This window comes from Lissotriton helveticus, chromosome 8, assembly GCF_964261635.1.
Source record: "Lissotriton helveticus chromosome 8, aLisHel1.1, whole genome shotgun sequence".
Taxonomy (NCBI): domain Eukaryota; kingdom Metazoa; phylum Chordata; class Amphibia; order Caudata; family Salamandridae; genus Lissotriton; species Lissotriton helveticus.
In genome coordinates this window covers 649,910,359-649,930,431 of record NC_136069.1, presented here as the reverse complement: position 1 = coordinate 649,930,431, position 20,073 = coordinate 649,910,359, and positions in this window count along the sequence as shown.

Sequence of the window (20,073 nt, the reverse complement as noted above, 5' to 3'; positions counted from 1 at the left end):
GGAAGGAAGTGAGATGAATCCCGCTTTGCTATGCTCATTTGGCCATGCTTCCCCACAGGCTTGAGGGCTAAAGTGAAAACATTGGTCAAACGTAGCATGCTCCTAGCGTATATGCCATTTAGACTCGCAAATCTCTTTATAACAGTCCCGGTGTCTGCCGAGTGCTGGGGTCTACATTATAAGTGGAAACTAGTCTTTATTTGTTAACTGGACGCATTATTTACACTCGTTTTATTGATTATTGTTTTGCCCCTTCTCGAGTGAAACGCCATGGTATTACGCCGTTTCTCTCGCCGCTGCGATCTCTGTTGCAGTCCGGGCATTTTTGTACAAAAATGTGATGCTGCAGGCTCATGCCTGGCCACCAGTACACTGATTGTAGTTCTTCCAGAGAATCTTTTAGTCTGAGATGACTAAGACCCTCACCTATATGTGCGTCTACAATTAACAAAGTTCTCTTGTCCATGTTTGGAATTACTCTATCCCCCACTCCAGGGATTCGAGCAAAAGGGACGGAGTTTGCATCGATTATGTATGTATAATTGAGTGGATAGTTGATCGGTAGTGCTGAGCAGTCGCCTTTTGATGACGTTCTCACCGGCAGCACTGTTTCACCGTCAATGTATTTCACTGTACGCTTTTTTCTAGCTACGGAAGCCGATTCAGTTGCTACCGCTGTGGCTTTCTCAGCCAATGAATTCCCTGCAACGTGAACGCCATCACGCTGATGACTCAGTGAGTGTATCACGTGAGTCTTTGGTAGTTCTTCTTTTAACAGAACTATTTGTTCCCAAAGCAGTTTTTGCTTTACTGTTGCACCTGTGTCATCTTTGTAACCGTTTTGAATCCATTTCTGCAAATCGTTGTTATATGTTTTGACGCAGTAATATGAATCGGACACTATAAGTGTCGGGAATTCGCAATCTGCATTATCTAGCGCCATTTTCAATGCTATTATTTCAGTCTGTTGTTCTGAATTAGTTTCTACTGAGTGTGTTTTTGTTAATAGAGGTCTTAGTTTACCTCCGCGCCACACTTCTTTTGTAATCTCACATGTGGGGTTGTATGCTTGTTCTCCCCAAACGGAGGGTTCAGCATGTCCGTCTGTATAGATTACACAAGCGTACTGTCGTAATGGCAGAATGTCGATTGGCAGAGGGAATGTTCTTTCATATTCTAGATATTTTAATTCCTTTAGTTCTGGATCAAAGTAGTATTTTACTTTGTCCATTGTAATGGAATTCACCCATTGTATCCATCTGGGATTCAATGCTGTTGTTGGTAAATTACACGGGGTTGTTAATGCCTCAAAGGCTGATTCTGCTGTTCTGACTGTGATACGTCTACCGTCAGCTTTATCTTTTTCTCTAGCTATTGCGGTTTGAACTGCATGAACAATGTTTTCTTTAATGCTGAACTTCTTTTCAGCTTCCGTGTACAAGTGTGATTTGAATGCAATTGGTACCTTTTCTCCCTCGTTAGAGGTCAGGTATGTGAATCCGCATCTTCCTGGGATGACTCGAATCACAAGATTGCGTGTGTTATCACGTGTTTCTAATTTTGTTTTAATTAACATGTCTGTTTGTAAGGATCTCAGAATTTCTGTGTGTATTTGAGTCCAATTGGTTCTTTTAAAATCTGGTTTTATTAGATCATAAAGGGGTTTGACCCTTTCTGCGTAATTTGCAATGTATGTTCTTCCGAAATTTAGGAAGCCTAGAATTGACTGTAGGTTTTTTAGTGTTCTAGGTGCTTGGAGTACGGCACATTTCTCTAGGAAATTGTCAGCCAGGCTTTTGCCTTCACTTGATAATTCATATCCTAAGAACAGGACTGTTAGATGGGCAATTCTAGATTTTTTAAAGTTGAATTTGTAACCCTCTGTTGCGAACCCAAGTATTATGGTGTTCACTCTCTTCAAGTGAGTATCCAAGTCATCATCTGTTAGGTATATGTCGTCGACATAAGATAATGCTTTGTCATCATAGGTTTGTAGTAACTCTGTTACTCTCGCTGAGAATAATCCTGGGCTGTTCTTGTACCCCTGGGGTAACCGACAGAATTGTTTTTGAGCGCCATTTATTGAGAACGCGGACAAGTATCTGCTCTCTGGTGCTATATTTTGACAAAAGAATCCATTAGAGATGTCTAATGTTGTTTTATATTTTTTGCGCACTATGTTATTCATTAGTGCAGCACTATGCGAGTTTTGCACTGCAAAAGTTTTGCAACATGAGTTAAGGTGTCTGTAATCCAAAACTAGACGATATGAATTGTCTGGTTTGGAGACCGGAAACAAAGGGTTGTTCATTTGTGAGGTGCAAGTTTCAATCACCCCCTGGTATTCTAGTTGATCTAGGATTTCTTTTACCTGTTTTTTAGCTTCTTGCTTGATTGGATACTGTCTCTGTGCAGTAGGTTGTGATTTTAGCTGGATTTTGTGTGGAGGAGATTCCTCATCCCATCCCACATGATTTTTATATAAAGCAGGAGCTTGAGCTACTGCCCACTTTCTTGCAAGTGTATATTTTTTATGAATTGGAATATGATTTGAGAAGGCAGGCATAATTATTTCTTCGCCATGTGGGCACTCCCTGACAAACTCTGGTGGCCAGTCTTTTTCAGCTAGAAGGATGTCATAGCCCTTGGAGAGATTATCCCAAAATAGTCCCCTTATTTTTCTAGTCTTATCCCCTTCTATACGTAAAGTTATTTCATATATTTTGTGAGGTTTGCTAACTCTGGTGTCTGCAGTTTCCACTTGAAGGTATTCATTCGTGTCCACTGTCTCCAGATGATTCATAAGGACTTTGCGAGCTATGCTCACTTCTGCTGCGCTGTCTAGCATTGTCTGAGCCCATTCTCCGTTTTTCACTTGTGTCCTCAGTATTCTCGGCATTGTTAATTACTTTAATACTGGCTACATTCTTTTTTGGAAATTGTAATTTCTTTTTTAGATGAGCAGGTTCCTTGTCTTTGGACTTGACGTGCTCTTCCCTTTGTTCTGATCGTCCTCTTCTTTCCGATTTCTGCGAGGAAGTCTGAAAAGATTGAGAGGGACGTGTATCAATTTCTTGATATCTATCAGGCTTCTTTATATTATCCCTATTTCTAAGGTTGTATTTTTTCCCAGAGGGCTCACTTTGGGGAGACCTGCGTCCTTGGTTCGGAGATCTTTCTCTCCGCCGAGGAGACCTTCCTCTGGACTGGAATCTTTTTTCTTTAGGATTGGATTGTTTGTTTCCATCCCAGCTCTTTTTTTGTGTTGTTAAATTATTTTTAACAAATACTTTTTCAGGACTTTCAATCAGTTGGGGTTTTACTGGTATTCCACCTAAACTATCTCTACCTAGTTCCTCATAGGATTTTTCTATAATTCTGGCAATTTCAGCTGGTTGGTCTGCTACATTTGTCTCTTTTAACCTCTGGCGGATCGCCACATTTGCTGCTTCTCCCTTTATGTTCGCTAGTAGTATTGCCGAGACCTGCTTGAAGTCTTTTAGTAATTTCATACCAAGAGTTAAAGCGGGTTCTGGACCGTATTCATCTTGAATTTGTTTTAGCACATCTGGTATTACTGAGATGGATGGAACACCATGCGTTTTTGTGTAAATGGAAGCAAAGACTGTACCCCAAGTGTCACAGTCCTCCACGTGTGGTGCGATTCCCATTGGAAGACAGATAGTCAGAATCCTGTGTTTTTCTAATGGGGTGGTGTCTGGAAACACCGCCTCTATTTGGGTGATTTTTTGTGCTAACCAGAATGGTATTTGTTCCCGTTTAGCTGGTACTTTACCTAGGCAGAACTGTATGTTCTGTGGTGTAATTTTATTTGTGTTCCCCTGATGAGGGGTCAGCTGTGGAATTTTAATGGCTGGTTGTATTGTTGAAGTCCGCAATACATATTGGACTAATTGTCTATGTACTTTTATTAATTGTTTTAGTTGTATTAAAAGATCTGCTGCAGACATTCTTTCGATGTCTGGATGTGGTGTGTATCCGGCTAGGACCGGCCACGTTGCTCCTGGTCTACCTAATGGACCGAGCCTGGTGATGTGATTATTATGTTTTAGGGCGCCATTAAACAAGAGCAGGTGCTCTTGAAATTTGAGTGGTACTTCCACCTCCTCAAAAGGAGTGTACTCATTAGGAGGTTCCTCTGTTTTGTAATAGTGGAAGTCCTTTGTTACAGCGTTTGCTGCTGGAAAGTTTATCCATGAATAGAATACCTCTGTCTGCCGATATTCGTGTGCCTCAATTACGAATATGACTGTGCCACCTCTCGGTGTCAGTCCATTTTCTATAAGTTTAAAAGTTATAGATTTTCTTATGTTGACCGGGATGAGTATTATATCCGGGTCTGCTTCTTGCATAGTATTATCAGCTGCTATGAGTTCAGCTGCTAATCTAGCTGCTTCTCTTTCTCCTTCACTGTCTGACATTGTACTGTCAAGTAGGTTATTCTGTTTGTTTGCAGATCAGGCTTCTTATGGAAACAAAGATTAGATGCACAATATTTTGGAACAGTGTATCCTTCAACGTTGACTAAACCAAGAACCATACATAGGAGTCTCCTCCTGCGAGGTTTGGCGGATATGACCTTTCACCCACTCCAGACGTCTTTGGAGTATTATGGGAAAAAAGGGGTTCTGTGTGAAAAAGCACGACTGAGTTACTCTAATGTCTTGCGTTAGTTTTATCGCCTATCCAAACGTTTGGGCGCCATGTAGTGTAGTTCCTATTATCCCAATAGGCTCTGCGCATTGGAATAATACCTTCAATAGTATAGGCCTAGACCAGACGTTAACTAGGTCTTCTACTGTCGATATTTGACTTAAAGTTTTGGGTTTGCCAGCTAGCTCAGAGTTCACTAGAAACTTTCTCGAATAGGCGAGGAGTTGAACCTCCCTGGATAGACAAGAAGGGATTTAGTTTCTGACAACCATAGAACATGACAACTTTGCTCTCCCCTAATCAAGAGTGTATCTCTAGAGTCGTGTGAAAACAAAAGACAACTTATTTTACTCAGTCAGTACGTGCATTCTTAGTTTCACCAGATTGTAGAGAAAAGGAAGAGACGGGCGTGTTCAATAAAAGATGTTGTTTATTGATCAGTGTCTTTTCTCATACAAGAGAAATGGATCGATATTATCGCAATACTTATGGTTAAGTAAAGTGCATACAATAAAAGCAGAATTATGAAATAATACTGTAAAAGCATTGATATGGTTTCTAAGCCATATGCTAGTTAAAATGGATAAAATATATACATACACATATACATTTGACTAATCGTACTCAACTGGTGCTTCTAACCACGCCTACCCCGGTGTACCTGACCTAAGCCTAATACGTGGGCGGGAGTAGAAAGTAGCAGTTTAAGTTAAGGTTGTTTTGCCAAGTGACTGACTCAAGAATTCTCTGCAAGGGGTTATTCAGTTCTGTACCTGAGATCTAGGATGGTTGAGGGATGGTATCTCTCGTCTTTGGTCTCGATATTCCCGGCTGCCTGCAAGGGCTGCTCGGAAGCGCCGGAGCTGGATTTCTCGGCAGGAGAAAGCAGCGTCTCGTTCTCAGCGCGTCAGGAAGGCGGGGCAGCGCCCGTGGGCTTCGCTCTCTGCTGGGCTTCGGCAAGTCTCGCTGCTCCGATCTCGTCACCACCGCGTGTGTTTGCTTAAGGCAATATCGGTAATATTTATACCTGTAAGTAAGCATGGGCGTAAAATCCGCTCCGATCGCGGATTTTTCGGATTTTCGGCAAATTCGCAATCCGCGAACTCTCGCGGATTTGTCGAAAATCCGTGAATCCGCTCGCGGCGGATTTTTGGCTTAGTTGCGGCGCGCGGCATGGTGCACGGCGTTCACTTTCCGTCATTAAGCGTTTGCCGAGTGGTTTTTCTCGATCATATTTTGCGAGTGCCGCGCCATTTTGGATCTTGCTGCGTGATCCCGCGGGAGTTTGGCTCCCGCGAATACGTAATCGCGGCTTGCCACCTTGCACAGCACACCTCGCGAGAGTTCACAATTGCGAACACGTAGTTGCGGCGGAAAGGAACAATCTCGCACTCGCGAAATAGAGATTTTGCAATTCTGCACAAGAAAATCACCAGCAAACAGGATAAACCTTCAGAAAATTATGATTTTTATCAGAATCACTCCTCAGGTTGACATTTGCATGGCCTTTTTTTTTGCAAGGAGTCCATTTTTGGGGGGGGGGAGGAAGTGCCCCACAGTCTCCAACTTCCTGTTCCTGTCCAGCAGGCTCCTCCCAGTGCTTTGTCCATCTCCTGGTCACTTTCATTTGGATCTGGAGCTGGAAGGATTACTTTTTGTGGGTGCTGCTGGATATTTGGATTTGAGGCCTTTTTGACTTTCTTTGGATCACTTTTGGATTAGAAATCAACTTTCACAAGTAAGTTTGTTTGGGGCATTACAGTTGCTGCAACTACAATTTTGGAACTTTTTCAGAACATTAAATAAATTATATTGTGGGTAGCCACAGTATCCAGTAGGACCAGGGTTAGTTATGGGTGCATGATACAACTGTTTTGTTGAATTTAAACACCATTGAGGCCATGGATGGCCTGGGATTGTGCTGATTTTTGTCGTTTTTTTGGGCCTGCTGGTGGGGCCCTTTGCCCAGGGGTGGTGAGTGTTGCATGGGCCTAGTCTTTCTGTGGGTTGTCTTCTTGAATTTAAACATCATTCAGGCCATGGATGGGCTGGGATTGTGCTTATTTTATTGTTTTTTGTCGTTTTCTTGGGGCTGCTGGTGTGGCCTTTTGCCCAGGGGTGGTGGTGCATGGACTGAGTGTGCCTGTGGTGTGGTCTCACTCTCTTTAATGTAAACATCATGGATGGCATTGGATTGTGGTGATTTCTGGCTGGTTTTCTGTTTTTGGGGGTGGTTGATGTGGACTGGCCATGTGGGTGGTGGTGGTGGCCATCTTGAGTGCTGGCTGGTACAGGCAACATGTGGTGCTTGGGGTGTAAGGGGCCATTTTGAAGAGAGGCAGTCTCTGAGGCCTGCACTTATTTTGCCTACTTTTCATCCATTATGCCCAGGGGTAGTGAGTGTTGCATGGGCCTAGTGTTTCTGAGGGGTGTCTTCTTGAATTTAAACACCATTGAGGCCATGGATGGGCTGGGATTGTGCTGATTTTATTGTTTATGTCGTTTTTTGGGGGCTGCTGGTGGGGCCCTTTGCCCAGGGGTGGTGAGTGTTGCATGGGCCTAGTCTTTCTGTGGGGTGTCCTCTTGAATTTAAACACCATTGAGGCCATGGATGGGCTGGGATTGTGATGTTTTTTGTTGTTTTTGTCGTTTTTTTGGGGCTGCTGGTGTGGCCTTTTGCCCAGGGGTAGTGGTGCATGGACTGAGTGTGCCTGTAGTGTGGTCTCACTCTCTTTAATGTAAACATCCTGGATGGCATTGGATTGTGGTGATTGTTGGCTGTTTTTCAGTTTTTTTGGGGTGTACTGTTGATGTGGACTGGCTTGGGGTGTAAGGGGCCATTTTGAAGAGAGGCAGTGTCTGAGGCCTGCACTTATTTTGCCTACTTTTCATCCATTATGCCCAGGGGTAGTGAGTGTTGCATGGGCCTAGTCTTTCTGTGGGGTGTCTTCTTGAATTTAAACACCATTGAGGCCATGGATGGGCTGGGATTGTGCTGTTTTTTGTGTTTTTTGTCGTTTTTTTGGGGCTGCTGGTGTGGCCTTTTGCCAAGGGGTAGTGGTGCATGGACTGAGTGTGCCTGTAGTGTGGTCTCACTCTCTTTAATGTAAACATCCTGGATGGCATTGGTTTGTGGTGATTTTTGGCAGTTTTTCTGTTTTTTTGGGGTGTACTGTTGATGTGGACTGGCCATGTGGGTGGTGGTGGTGGCCATCTTGAGTGCTGGCTGGTACAGGCAACATGTGCTTGGGGTGTAAGGGGCCATTTTGAAGAGAGGCAGTGTCTAAGGCCTGCACTTATTTTGCCTACTTTTCATCCATTATGCCCAGGGGTAGTGAGTGTTGCATGGGCCTAGTGTTTCTGAGGGGTGTCTTCTTGAATTTAAACACCATTGAGGCCATGGATGGGCTGGGATTGTGCTGATTTTATTGTTTTTTGTCGTTTTTTTGGGGCTGCTGGTGGGGCCCTTTGCCCAGGGGTGGTGAGTGTTGCATGGGCCTAGTCTTTCTGTGGAGTGTCCTCTTGAATTTAAACACCATTGAGGCCATGGATGGGCTATGATTGTGCTGATTTTATTGTTTTTTGTCGTTTTTTTGGGGCTGCTGGTGGGGCCCTTTGCCCAGGGGTGGTGAGTGTTGCATGAGCCTAGTCTTTCTGTGGGGTGTCCTCTTGAATTTAAACACCATTGAGGCCATGGATGGGCTGGGATTGTGCTGTTTTTTGTTGTTTTTGTCGTTTTTTTGGGGCTGCTGGTGTGGCCTTTTGCCCAGGGGTAGTGGTGCATGGACTGAGTGTGCCTGTAGTGTGGTCTCACTCTGTTTAATGTAAACATCCTGGATGGCATTGGATTGTGATGATTTTTGGCTGTTTTTCTGTTTTTTTGGGGTGTACTGTTGATGTGGACTGGCTTGGGGTGTAAGGGGCCATTTTGAAGAGAGGCAGTGTCTGAGGCCTGCACTTATTTTGCCTACTTTTCATCCATTATGCCCAGGGGTAGTGAGTGTTGCATACTTGCATGGCCCTAGTCTTTCTGTGGGGTGTCTTCAATGTAAACATCATGGATGGCATGGGATTGTGCTGATTTTTCTGTGTTTTGTTGATTTTTTGGGGTGTATCACTGAACTGATGTTCCTCTGTCTTCCATTGCTTTTAGGTGCACAAAACTCAAGAGAACCACCAGTGCCAGGAAGAAGTCCTGCAGCGGTGTGTGTGTGCAGCATAACGTCACGCGACGTCACGTCTGGACACAGACAACTCTGCAACTCGTGCAACTGCTGCCTGCTGTTCTGACCTGCTCTGAAGAAGATGGCCCCGAAAAAAGTTACCCGTAGCTCCTCTAGCAAGAAAGGTGCCAGTAAGGAGCAGAAGAAGCAAGTTACCAAGGAGACTGGTGTGCCGCCCGCCCCTTTTTTTGGGAGTAAAAAAAAAAGTATGCCTGCAGCAGCAGCGGGATCTGCTGGGGACCAAGCTGGCAGCAGCACCCCCGCTCCATTGGGCTCAGTGCCACCACCACCACCAGCACGCCAACTTAAGTCCAAGCCCTTGAGTGCTGCAGAGGCAGCCAGTATAGTTCTTCAATCACCATCGACCAGTGATGTTGGCTCATCGCAAGAAAGCAGCAGCAATGTCCCTCAATCAACACAGGTTGTTGTAGCTCATCTGACGAGTGTTGAACAACCACAGCCGCAACAACAATCACATGTGCAAGTACAAGCCCAAGTACATGTGGAAGGAGAGGCAGCGCAAGGAGATGTGCAAGCAGAGGTGCATGGAGGGTCACAAGTGCCCACAATAGTTGTTCCTCCCGAAGTAGGGGCACATCAGGAAATCGACAATCAAGGCGAGGTATCATTTGAGGAAGACACTCCTCCTGATGATCATTCATTGTCTTCCACACCCCTAGCAAGGAAGAGATCAAGGGTGGTGTCTACATCTTCTTCAAGCACACCTCCTTCTGATGATACGGATCAAAATTGGGAACCAGCACCACTGCCTGAGAGTGAGGCACACCATGATCTGACAAAGGTAGTTAAGCGTAAAAGGAAGCTCGTCCAAAGTCTCAGAGTTATGGAGTGTGATGATGAGGCTCAACAAGAAGTGGCGGATACTGCTGCCGATGAAGACTCTGACAACAACGACCCAGTCATCATAAAGGTCACTGCAGCTCCAGCGGGCATGCAGCAAACAGACATTTTGACCCTAGCCCGAAAAGCTGCTGAGCGTGATGATGATAATGTTGTCAACGAGGAGGCAGTGGAAACACCACCACAATCATTGGAGTTAAGTAGTACACCAACTCGTACTGCTTCCATATTTCTTTCTGGCAAGAAGGGACCTCCATCCACCTCGACCTTAATTAGTGGCGGTGAAAGTGCACAACGTACAAAAGTTGGGCAATCCAGATCCTCCACTTCATCTGGCATTAGCATCATGACCACCACCACCAGTATCGCCGCCTCCTCCAGGCCCCACAGACACTTCAAGTCCCCAGTTTGGGACTTCTTTACTGTTTGCCAAAAAAGTCCAAAGTTTGCCATTTGTACCCTTTGTAAGCTTGCAGTTAGTCGTGGTAAGTCAGGTACCAACTATGGTACCGGAGGCCAGAGAGGTCATCTTGAGAGAAAACACACTGTCAAATGGTTTGCGCACCTAGATGCGATCAAGGAAGCCCGAATTGGAAGTCAAGAAAACGTTGATGTTGCATCTGATGATGACGAGGAGGAAGAAGACGTGTCAAACACTTCCCTTACACCCAGTACCCCTGTCAGCAGCACACCCAATGTGAGGCACACTAAGAGTGTTGGAGCGAGTGAGACACCAACGCGCAAAAGTTCACCAGCGAGCAAAATTGGGTCAACAAAGTCAATATCATCCCGTAAATGCTTGGTCCAGGGCAACATTAGAACCATGTTTTCTTCAGACGTGCCATATGAACGCAACCACCCACTGACGCGTCTGTATAACACTAAGCTGGCTAAAATGCTAGCTGTGGACCTTCTCCCTTTTTTTTTGTAGAAGCGGTAGGTTTTCTAGAATTAGTGGCAACGCTCTGCCCTAAATGGAAGGTTCCTAGCCGGTTCTATTTTGCCAGAGTTGCGGTTCCAGCACTACATGAAGATGTGCTGGAGGCGATTGGGGCAGCTTTGCAGAAGAGTGCTGTTCACACAATACATCTGACAACAGACATGTGGACCAGTGGCGCAGGCGCTGATTACATGTGCATCACTGCACACTGGGTCTCTTTTTCAGGTGTTAAAGCAAAGCTAAACGCAGGTGTTGACCCGGACCAAGTTTTTAAAGCTGCTCGGAAACATGCAACACTAGCCATGTTTGGCTTGGAGAAAAGTCACACATCCCAAAACATTTTGGACGAGTTTAACAAAAAGGTCTTGAAAATGCTATCCCCAAAAAAACGCCAGATTGGTTATGTTTCCACGGATAATGGCGCCAATGTAGTTAAGGCCATGGCGCTGGGTGGCTATTTCAGAGTGCCGCGTTTGGCGCACTGTATCAACCTGGTAGTTCAAAAATTCTTGAGTGATAGAGACAGTGCAGCGTTCGCGGTAATGGCCACCTGCCGCAAAATGTGCAACCATTTCAGCCATTCTTTTAAGGCCTGGAAGCATCTGAGGAGGCTGCTACTTCAAAGTCGAATACCAGTGAAAGCACTCATCCAGGAGGTGGCAACACGTTGGAACTCAACCTTCTACATGCTTGAGCGTCTGTATGAGCAGTATACGGTACTCGATCACTATTTCTTAACAGAGGGTACATCTCAGAAGGAGGACCTGCGGATGGGTGCGGCGCAATGGGACATAGTTAAAAGCCTGACAGACATGCTTCGTCCTTTTGAGTTCTTCACGCGTGCAGTCAGCCAGGAGGACTGTAATTTGGGAAAAGCTATCCCATTGTTGTGCATGCTGGAGCACCAACCGATGGCGGTGTCTTCTGAGTTTGAAAAAGATGTAAAAAAAAAAAAGACCCTTTTATTTTGTCTGAGAAATTATTAGAGTGCCTACGTGGTGATGAACGTCTTAAAAAGATCAAGTCAGAACAGCATTACATTTGTGCTACTATTCTGGATCCATGCTACAAAAAGGCGCTGGCAGGCGAAGCATTCTTTCCTTTTGCTGATGAAGATGTTCAAAAGTACAAACATTGTCTAGCCTGGTCAGCCAAGAGGTTTGAAAAAGAACGGCAGGTTATTGAAGGAGAAGGCAGTACATCAGCATCAGCATCTGCAGGCCATCCCCTGTCACAAGAATCCACTTCTGCACCTGTGGCTGGGGCACAAGTGACCTCTCAGCCGTTAAAGACACCGGCAACTGGATCATCTGCACCACACACAACAGTAACAGTGGCTGCTGTGGAGGATTGGCCAAGTTTGCTTGGGTATGGTTCTGGAAAAAATGTCACAGGCACAGCAAAAAGTTAGCGGAGGAACCGTTGATGACCTTGAGTCGATGGTGCAGGACTATCTGAATGACTCAACAGAGGTCTTTCTTAATGATGAGCCATTGCAGTATTGGCATGGCAAAAAACAATTGTGGCCACAGCTCTCCAACCTGGCTATAAACTATTTGTCTTGCCCACTCGCAAGTGTGTCTTCTGAACGTGTTTTCAGTGCTGCTGGTGGCATTGTAACTCCCAAACGGAGCTGCCTCTCACCCAAAAATGTGGAGCGGCTGACAATGATCAAGATGAATCAGCACCTCATACCACCAGATTACAAAGTACGAGAAAGCACGCCGCATGAAGACGAGGAGGACGGCAACGTAGATGAGGGGATTTGTTCTCTGTTCGGTGGCACTGACCTCATCCTGCCTGAAATCGCAGAGTATGATGACGAAATCTTCTTCTTATTCCCTGACACCGAGCCCTGAAAATGAGACAATGAATCAATAACTTTCTTTTTCGTCCTTATTCACTTTTATTCCTGTGTGTCTGTCTTTCTTTGTTTTGCACAGTTAATTTAATTCAAACTTTAATCACCTAATCCCAAAAACAAGACCATCAGCAGAACTGTCTTCACTTGTTTGCTTATTGATTTGAAGGTGCCGCAGTCTACATTCCTCAGGTTCACAAGTTCTGAAGAACATGCTCCTCTATCCTCCTCCTCCAGACTGCGATTTCCCTCAAAGCAGAGTGCTGGATTACGCCCAATGAAGAAAGACTCAGCACTTGTGGGGGTGTTCTACTTCTTTGCGGGTGAGTTGACGGCTTTGGGCCCATTGCTGTGAAGCTCTAATAATGGATAAAAGTGTTTTGGACCAAAAATGAGGTGGAAATTTCTTGCCGTTTTTGCTGACTTGCTTGCCTTTGAGGTGCTCTTTGGCGGGGTTCCGGGTGTTTGTGGGTGAGTTTTGGGGTCTGGGAGCACTGCTGCGACAGTCTAATCTTGATTGCATTTGCTTTTCAGGAAACCCGTGGTGGAAAACAGGAGTTATGATGATGACCTAGCTGCACAGCGCGTTTGGACCGAAGGCCGAGAGATATTGTAAGTATGAGATTTAGCTTTTTCGCTGTTTGGGGTGTTGTCGCGTGCTTTTTTGCGGGTGGGTTGGCGGGTCTTGGCTGGGGCATTCCTGGGAAGGTCTAATACCGGATAGAAGTGTTTTGGACAAAATCCTTAAGGAAAAGCCTTTTTTTTGCTATTTCTTCTGACATCTTGCTCAATGTAGCGTTTTGGGGGGCTTCCTGCTGTTCGTGGGTGGGTTGCGGGGTCTCTGTCGAAGCACTGCTGCGACAGTCTAATCTTGATTGCATTTGCTTTTCAGGAAATCCGTGGTGGAAAACAGGAGTTATGATGATGACCTAGCTGCACAGCGCGTTTGGACCGAAGGCCGAGAGATATTGTAAGTATGAGATTTAGCTTTTTCGCTGTTTGGGGGTGTTGTCGCATGCTTTTTTGCGGGTGGGTTGGCGGGTCTTGGCTGGGGCATTCCTGGGAAGGTCTAATACCGGATAGAAGTGTTTTGGACAAAATCCTTAAGGAAAAGCCTTTTTTTTGCTATTTCTTCTGACATCTTGCTCAATGTAGCGTTTTGGGGGGCTTCCTGCTGTTCGTGGGTGGGTTGCGGGGTCTCTGTCGAAGCACTGCTGCGACAGTCTAATCTTGATTGCATTTGCTTTTCTGGAAATCCTTGGTGGAAAACAGGAGTTATGATGATGACCTAGCTGCACAGCGCGTTTGGACGGAAGGCCGAGAGATATTGTAAGTATGAGATTTAGCTTTTTTGCTGTTTGGGGGTGTTGTCGCGTGCTTTTTTGCGGGTGGGTTGACGGGTCTTCGGGCATTCCTGGGAAGGTCTAATACCGGATAGAAGTGTTTTGGACAAAATCCATAAGGAAAAACCTTTTGGCACTTTTTGTAAGTTAGGGTTCGTTAGGGTTAGCCCTAGCAGCAGGATTGCATGTGTTTCGGGGTGTTCTATTGCAACGCAGTTCTGGGGTTTTAGAGCACTCTTGGAGCGATGCTGGTTATGGATACTTTTGCTTGCTTGCAAGTGGTTTGAATACAATCCGCGGTCGGTAAGGGTGTATTTGGGCCTACTGTTACTTTCAAAGTACGTTTTGTCACCATTTTTCTGCTAGGCATCGTTTTTGGAGATCTGATTGGGGGTCTTCTACATTTTTGCGACTGGCTTTAGTAAGGGTCTTGGTGGGAGCATTGCTGGGAAGGTCAAATTTTGTTCTAAAACACAGTTTACAGTACACCTACCTTGAGGGGAAAGATCCGCTATAATATTTTGGCCATACTTATTTATCCTTAAAAAGGTGACTCAGACAGAGCACGCAATTTCAAAAATATTGTACTGTCTATTAGAGAAATCAAAGTGTGACTTTTTGCACCACACAGCGTACATACCTTATATTTATTTATCAGTGGTATTGTAATAGCACTTCCTGTTTTCCGTTCAATAATTACAGGCCGGGTTTCAGTCAACATCCGCCAGGCAGGCAGTGGACAGGGTGTCTTCTGTCAGTGGTCACCAACATTGATGGACGAAGCGTCAGCTGGGATGGAGGAGTGCCGCTAATAAGAGGAATTGTTTGCTGCATGCAAGTTACTTACCAAATTCAACAGGACAACTCCAACAACATACAGAATACAGATACAGTATCCATTGTTTTCTTCTATGAGTGTGACTGCATGTGGTTAGCTTTAGTTTGTACCCAAAGATTTCTTTATCTTCAATTATTGTTTGTCCAGGCTGTGCTTTTTTTTTCTTCTCTCAACAAAACCTACCCAAAAAGAAACCCCCATTCCCATCCATTTTCCAAACCCTAACCCTCTTCCCCCGGGCTGTGTTGTTTTGCTTGATGTCTGACTAAAATGACATCAATAATTCCACGCACTTGCTGGGGAGGATAAGGTCATAGCAACAGGCTGGTGAATAAGCATGGGCGTAAAATCCGCTCCGCTCGCGGATTTTTCGGATTTTCGGCAAATCCGCAATCCGCGAACGCTCGCGAATTTGTCGAAAATCCGTGAATCCGCTCGCGGCGGATTTTTTGCTTGGTTGCGGCGCGCGGCGTGGTGCACGGCGTTCACTTTCCGTCATTTTAGCGTTTGCCGAGTTGTTTTTCTTTGCGAGTGACGCGCCATTTTAGATCTTGCTGCGTGTTCCCGCGGGAGTTTGTCGCCCGCGAATACGTACTCGCGGCTTGCCACCTTGCACAGCACACCTCGCGAGAGTTCGCAATTGCGAACATGTAGTTGCGGCGGAAAGGAACAATCTCGCACTTGCGAAATAGAGATTTTGCAATTTCGCACAAGAAAATCACCAGCAAACAGGATAAACCTTCAGAAAATTATGATTTTTATCAGAATCACTCCTCAGGTTGACATTTGCATGGCCTTTTTTTTTGCAAGGAGTCCATTTTGGGGGGGGGGGGGAGGAAGGAAGTGCCCCACAGTCTCCAACTTCCTGTTCCTGTCCAGCAGGCTCCTCCCAGTGCTTTGTCCATCTCCTGGTCACTTTCATTTGGATCTGGAGCTGGAAGGATTACTTTTTGTGGGTGCTGCTGGATATTTGGATTTGAGGCCTTTTTGACTGTCTTTGGATCACTTTTGGATTAGAAATCAACTTTCACAAGTAAGTTTGTTTGGGGCATTACAGTTGCTGCAAGTACAATTTTGGAACTTTTTCAGAAAATTAAATAAATTATATTGTGGGTAGCCACAGTATCCAGTAGGACCAGGGTTGGTTATGGGTGCATGATACAACTGTTTTGTTGAATTTAAACACCATTGAGGCCATGGATGGGCTGGGATTGTGCAGATTTTATTGTTTTTTGTCGTTTTTTTGGGCCTGCTGGTGTGGCCCTTTGCCCAGGGGTGGTGAGTGTTGCATGGGCCTAGTCTTTCTGTGGGGTGTCTTCTTGAATTTAAACATAATTGAGGCCATGGATGGGCTGGGATTGTGCTTATTTTATTGTTTTTTGTCGTTTTTGGGGGGCTGCTGGTGTGGCCTTTTGCTTGCCCAGGGGTGGTGGTGGTGCATGGACTGAGTGTGCCTGTGGTGTTGTCTCACTCTCTTTGATGTAAACATCATGGATGGCATTGGATTGTGGTGATTTCTGGCTGTTTTTCTGTTTTTTGGTGGTGTACTGTTGATGTGGTCTGGCCATGTGGGTGGTGGTGGTGGCCATCTTGAGTGCTGGCTGGTACAGGCAACATGTGCTTGGGGTGTAAGGGGGCCATTTTGAGGAGAGGCAGTGTCTGAGGCCTGCACTTATTTTGCCTACTTTTCATCCCTTATGCCCAGGGGTAGTGAGTGTTGCATGGGCCTAGTGTTTCTGAGGGGTGTCTTCTTGAATTTAAACACCATTGAGGCCATGGATGGGCTGGGATTGTGCAGATTTTATTGTTTTTTGTCGTTTTTTTGGGCCTGCTGGTGTGGCCCTTTGCCCAGGGGTGGTGAGTGTTGCATGGGCCTAGTCTTTCTGTGGGGTGTCTTCTTGAATTTAAACACCATTGAGGCCATGGATGGGCTGGGATTGTGCAGATTTTATTGTTTTTTGTCGTTTTTTTGGGCCTGCTGGTGTGGCCCTTTGCCCAGGGGTGGTGAGTGTTGCATGGGCCTAGTCTTTCTGTGGGGTGTCTTCTTGAATTTAAACATAATTGAGGCCATGGATGGGCTGGGATTGTGCTTATTTTATTGTTTTTTGTCGTTTTTGGGGGGCTGCTGGTGTGGTCTTTTGCTTGCCCAGGGGTGGTGGTGGTGCATGGACTGAGTGTGCCTGTGGTGTTGTCTCACTCTCTTTGATGTAAACATCATGGATGGCATTGGATTGTGGTGATTTCTGGCTGTTTTTCTGTTTTTTGGGGGTGTACTGTTGATGTGGACTGGCCATGTGGGTGGTGGTGGTGGCCATCTTGAGTGCTGGCTGGTACAGGCAACATGTGCTTGGGGTGTAAGGGGGCCATTTTGAGGAGAGGCAGTGTCTGAGGCCTGCACTTATTTTGCCTACTTTTCATCCCTTATGCCCAGGGGTAGTGAGTGTTGCATGGGCCTAGTGTTTCTGAGGGGTGTCTTCTTGAATTTAAACACCATTGAGGCCATGGATGGGCTGGGATTGTGCAGATTTTATTGTTTTTTGTCGTTTTTTTGGGCCTGCTGGTGTGGCCCTTTGCCCAGGGGTGGTGAGTGTTGCATGGGCCTAGTCTTTCTGTGGGGTGTCTTCTTGAATTTAAACACCATTGAGGCCATGGATGGGCTGGGATTGTGCAGATTTTATTGTTTTTTGTCGTTTTTTTGGGCCTGCTGGTGTGGCCCTTTGCCCAGGGGTGGTGAGTGTTGCATGGGCCTAGTCTTTCTGTGGGGTGTCTTCTTGAATTTAAACACCATTGAGGCCATGGATGGGCTGGGATTGTGCAGATTTTATTGTTTTTTGTCGTTTTTTTGGGCCTGCTGGTGTGGCCCTTTGCCCAGGGGTGGTGAGTGTTGCATGGGCCTAGTCTTTCTGTGGGGTGTCTTCTTGAATTTAAACATAATTGAGGCCATGGATGGGCTGGGATTGTGCTTATTTTATTGTTTTTTGTCGTTTTTGGGGGGCTGCTGGTGTGGCCTTTTGCTTGCCCAGGGGTGGTGGTGGTGCATGGACTGAGTGTGCCTGTGGTGTTGTCTCACTCTTTTTGATGTAAACATCATGGATGGCATGGGATTGTGCTCATTTTTCTGTGTTTTGTCGATTTTTTGGGGTGTATAACTGAACTGATGTTCCTCTGTCTTCCATTGCTTTTAGGTGCACAAGAAGACTCAATAGAACCACCAGTGCCAGGAAGAAGTCCTGCAGCGGTGTGTGCAGCATAACGTCACGCGACGTCACGTCTGGACACAGAACCCTCTGCAACTCGTGCAACTGCTGCCTGCTGACCTGCTCTGAAGAAGATGGCCCCAAAAAAAGTAACCCGTAGCTCCTCTAGCAAGAAAGGTGCCAGTAAGGAGCAGAAGAAGCAAGTTACCAAGGACACTGGTGTGCCGCCCGCCCCTTTTTTTGTGAGTAAAAAAAAAAGTATGCCTGCAGCAGCTGCAGCGGGATCTGCTGGGGACCAAGCTGGCAGCAGCACCCCCGCTCCATTGGGCTCAGTGCCACCACCACCACCACGCCAACTTAAGTCCAAGCCCTTGAGTGCTGCAGAGGCAGCCAGTATACTTCTTCAATCACCATCGACCAGTGATGTTGGCTCATCGCAAGAAAGCAGCAGCAATGTCCCTCAATCAACACAGGTTGTTGTAGCTCATCTGACGAGTGTTGAACAACCACAGCGGCAACAACAATCACATGTGCAAGTACAAGCCCAAGTACATGTGGAAGGAGAGGCAGCGCAAGGAGATGCGCATGCAGAGGTGCATGGAGGGTCACAACAAGTGCCCACAATAGTTGTTCCTCCCGAAGTAGGGGCACATCAGGAAATCGACAATCAAGGCGAGGTATCATTTGAGGAAGCCACTCCTCCTGATGATCCTTCATTGTCTTCCACAACCCTAGCAAGGAAGAGATCAAGGGTGGTGTCTACATCCTCTTCAAGCACACCTCCTTCTTATGATACGGATCAAACTTGGGAACCAGCACCACAGCCGTCTGAGAGTGAGGCACACCATGATCCAACAAAGGTACTTAAGCGTAAAAGGAAGCTCGTCCAAAGTCTCAGACTTATGGAGTGTGATGAGGCTCAACAAGAAGTGGCGGATACTGCTGCTGATGAAGACTCTGCCAACGACGACCCAGTCATCATAAAGGTCACTGCAGCCCCAGCGGGCATGCAGCAAACAGACATTTTGACCCTAGCCCGAAGAGCTGCTGCGCGTGATGATGATGATGATGATGTTGTCGATGAGGAGGCAGTGGAAACACCACAATCATTGGAGTTAAGTAGTACACCAACTCGTCCCGCTTCCATATTTCTTTCTGGCAAGAAGAGACCTGCGTCAACCTCGACCTTAATTAGTGGCGGTGAAAGTGGAAAACGTACAAAAGTTGGCCAATCCAGATCCTCCACTTCATCTGGCATTAGCTTCATGACCACCACCACCACCAGTATCGCCGCCTCCTCCAGGTCCCACAGACACTTCAAGTCCCCAGTTTGGGACTTCTTTACTGTTTGTCCCAAAAATCCAAGGTTTGCCATTTGTACCCTTTGTAAGCTTGCAGTTAGTCGTGGTAAGCCAGGTAGCAACTATGGTACCGGCGGCCAGAGTGGTCATCTTGACAGAAAGCACGGTGTCCAATGGTTTGCGCACCTAGCTGCGATCAAGAAAGGCCAAAATCAAGGAAACGTTGATGTTTCATCTGATGTTGACGAGCAGGAAGAAGACGTGTCAAACACTTCCCTTACACCCAGTACCCCTCTCAGCAGCACACCCAATGTGAGGCACACTAAGAGTGTTGGAGCGAGTGAGACACCAACGCACAAAAGTTCACCAGCGAGCAAAATTGGGTCAACGAAGTCATTATCAGCCCGTAAATGCTTGGTCCAGGCCAACATTAGAACAATGCTTACTTCAGACGTGCCATATGAACGCAACCACCCACTGACGCGTCTGTATAACACTAAGCTGGCTAAAATGCTAGCTGTGGACCTTCTCCCTTTTTTTTTGTAGAAGCGGTAGGTTTTCTAGAATTAGTGGCAACGCTCTGCCCTAAATGGAAGGTTCCTAGCCGGTTCTATTTTGCCAGAGTTGCGGTTCCAGCACTACATGAAGATGTGCTGCAGGCGATTGGGGCAGCTTTGCAGAAGAGTGCTGTTCACACAATACATCTGACAACAGACATGTGGACCAGTGGCCCAGGCGATGATTACATGTGCATCACTGCACACTGGGTCTCTTTTTCAGGTGTTATAGCAAAGCTAAACGCAGGTGTTGACCCGGACCAAGTTTTCAAAGCTGC